A 3,639-nucleotide genomic window follows, 5' to 3' on the forward strand; every position below is an offset into this window, starting at 1 on the left:
AGGCGTCAACCTCGAACCTGAGCATGAGGAGGCCCTGGTCGGGTTCCTGCGCGCAAACAAGAAGGTATTCGCTTGGGAGCCTGACCAGTTGGCAGGGATCCCTAGGAGTGTAATCGAGCATCACCTCAACGTGTGCCCCAACGTGCGCCCTATGAAGCAGAAGGCCAGGCGGCAGTCCACAGAAAAGCAGGCCTTCATCGTCCAAGAGACCCGCAAATTAGAAGCCGCTGGGGTCATTCGCGAGGTCCGATACCCGGATTGGTTGGCCAACCCTGTCATCGTGCCAAAGAAGGGAGGGAAGGAGCGCATGTGTGTCGACTTCACCAACCTCAACAAAGCATGCCCGCAAGATCCGTTCCTGCTCCCCCGCATCGACCAGATCATCGATTCCACCGCGGAATGCGACCTGCTATGCTTCTTGGATACCTTCTCTGGGTACCACCAGATCAAGATGGCGGTAGAAGACGTCGAAAAGACAGCCTTCCTAACCCTGTGTGGGGTGTACTGCTACACATGCATGCCATTTGGGCTGCTTAACACAGGGGCGACCTTTCAGCGGCTGATGCACATCACCTTGGGCCCGCAGCTTGGGAAGAATGTTGAAGCTTACGTCGATAACATTGTGGTAAAGTCTCGGGAGGCCAGGACCTTGATACAAGACCTGGAGGAAACCTTCGCGAGCCTCAACGCAGTGAACCTACGGCTCAACCCAGAGAAGTGTGTGTTCGGAGTCCCCTTGGGCAAGCTCTTGGGTTTCCTCGTGTCTCACCGAGGCATCGAGGCTAACCCGGAAAAGGTCAAGGCAGTGGAAGACATGAGCCCGCCAAAGACCCTAAGAGAAATGTAGAAGCTCACGGGGCGCGTAACCGCGCTAGGGCGTTTCATCTCCAAGTTGGGGGAACGAGCGCTGCCCTTCTTCCAGCTAATGAAGAAAAAGGGGCCCTTTGAGTGGACTGAAGAGGCCGACAAGGCATTCCGGGATCTCAAGAGATACCTGACCAGCCCACCAGTCATGGTGGCTCCGCGCCCTCAAGAGCCCCTGGTGCTTTACCTCGCCGCCACTCCCTACTCCGCCAGCGCAGCCCTGGTGGCAGTTAGAGAGGAGCGTCGAATCAAAACCGCGGCAGTAGCCCGGGACAAGGCAGAACAGGAACAAGGAAGGCCCACAGAAACCGCCACCGCGGCTGAGGAGGATCAGCCACCGCAGAGGAGTGCACCGGAGGCGGAAGAGGCCCCTCTCCCAGATGGCCAGTCTCAGGAGGCCTCATCGCCTCAAGAGGCGCCATGGTCTCCGAAGGGAGCCACCAGCATTGACGCACTCCACCTCGTTGAGCACCCAGTGTACTTTGTCAGCATGGTGTTGCGGGATGCAAGGGCACGATACCCCATGCCTCAAAAGCTCCTCCTCGCGCTACTGGTGGCCTCGCGCAAGCTGCGGCACTACTTTCAGGGTCACCCCATCAAGGTCGTCTCGTCATACCCCCTGGAGAGAGTGCTCAGGAGCCCTAACTCAGCTGGAAGGGTCGCTGAGTGGAACATAGAACTGCAAGCATTTCAGCTCGAATTCAGCACGACCAGAGTCATCAAGGGAGCAGCGTTGGCAGATTTTGTTTGAGAATGGACGGAGGCACCAGGCCTCAAGGCAGACGAGGATCGGTCCCTCTCCCCGGGAAGTGAGGCGCCAGAAGGCTGGGTCATGTACTTCGATGGGGCATTCTCCAGGCATGGCGCTGGGGCTGGGGCGGTGCTTATATTGCCCACTCAGGACAAGCTCTACTATGCTGTGCAGCTCTGTTTCCAGCAAGGTGAAAAGGTCTCCAACAACATAGCGGAGTATGAAGGTTTAATAGCGGGCTTGAAGGCCGCAGCTGCCCTGGGAGTGAAACGCCTCACCATCAAGGGCGATTCGCAGCTCCTTGTCAATTTCTCCAACAAGGTGTACGAGCCGAAAGATGAGCACATGGAAGCCTACCTTGCGGAGGTCCACAGGATGGAGAAGCAGTTCTGGGGGTTGGAGTTGCAGCATGTGCCCTGTGGCACCAATCAGGAGGCCGACGACATCGCCAAATGGGCGTCTAGGCGGTTACCTCAGGAGCCTGGCGTTTTCGAGGAGCGGCTCTTCAAGCCTTCAGCCCTGCCGTCAATGTCAAACATGGCTCAGCCTCGGGAGGAGCTCCCCCAGCCACCTGCCAGGGGAGCTCCGGCCTGTGGCCCGGCCTCAGGAGCACGACTGCTCCTGACGATGGAACCTCGGGAGGGATGCTGGATCACGGAGCTCCGGAGTTACTTAACACAAGGGACCCTGCCGGAGAAGGAGGAGGAAGCGGAGCGAGTGGCACGACAGGCCACGACATACTGCATCAAGCATGGAGAGCTCTACCAGAAGCGACCAAACGATGTATCCCTGTGCTGCATCTCCAGGGAGCAAGGGAAGGAACTGCTGGAAGATATACATGGCGGAGACTGTGGACATCATTCATCATCACGGACCCTCATCGGCAAGGCGTTTCGCAGTGGGTTTTATTGGCCCACTGTGCTCAATGACGCCGTCGAATTAGTGAAAGCTTGTGAGGCCTGCCAGTTCCACGCCAAGCAGATCCATCAGCCAGCAGGAGGCCTGCAGACTATACCCCTTTCGTGGCCATTCGCAGTCTGGGGGCTGGACATCTTGGGCCCATTTCCTCGGGCGCCAGGGGGCTACCGCTACCTCTACATCGCCGTGGACAAGTTCACCAAGTGGGCTGAAGTAGAGGCTGTCCGCACCATTCCCGCGGGTTCCGCGGTCAAGTTCATCAAGGGCATCGTGAGCCGGTTCGGGGTACCGAACTGCATCATCACGGACAACGGTTCGCAGTTGACCGGTAACCTCTTCAAAACATACTGTGCTAACCTTGGAACGCAGATATGCTACGCTTCGGTGGCGCACCCCCGAAGAAACGGCCAGGCCGAGCGAGCCAACGCAGAGGTCCTGAGGGGCCTCAAGACCAGGACGTTCAAGAAGAAGCTGGAGGCCTGCGGCAGAGGTTGGTACGACGAGCTTTAGTCCGTGTTGTGGTCCATCCACACAACCGCGACCAAGCCGACTGGAGAGACCCCGTTCTTCCTGGTCTACGGAGCCGAAGCGGTCCTCCCTCACGAGGTCAGACGTCGCTCCGCGCGGGTCCTGGCGTTCGACGAGGCGCGGCAGGACGCCATGCGGGGGATGGACCTCATGCTAGGGGGGGAACGTCGCCGAGAAGCCGCGCTACGAGCGGCGAGGTACCAACAAGCACTGCGGCGATATCACTGCCGCAACATCCGCCCCAGAACTCTTGAGGTAGGAGACCTCGTGCTCAGGCGGGTTCTCTCCAGGGAGGGGCTGCACAAGCTCTCTCCCATGTGGGAGGGCCCGCTCAAAGTTCTTCATGTTTCCAGGCCCGGCTCCGCACGCTTGGAGACTCAGGAGGGGGTGCCGGTCCGGAACGCATGGAACATCCAGCACCTTCGGAGGTTCTACCCCTAAAAAGGCCCAGAGCCTGTGAAGAAGGCGAATGCCTGTGAAGCTGTCGCGTTTTGGAAAAGGCCCAGAGCCCGTGAAGAAGGCAAATGCCTGTGAAGCTGTCGCGTTTTGGAAAAGGCCCAGAGCCTGTGAAGAAGGCG

Source organism: Triticum dicoccoides, chromosome 3A (assembly GCF_002162155.2).
Source record: "Triticum dicoccoides isolate Atlit2015 ecotype Zavitan chromosome 3A, WEW_v2.0, whole genome shotgun sequence".
Taxonomy (NCBI): domain Eukaryota; kingdom Viridiplantae; phylum Streptophyta; class Magnoliopsida; order Poales; family Poaceae; genus Triticum; species Triticum dicoccoides.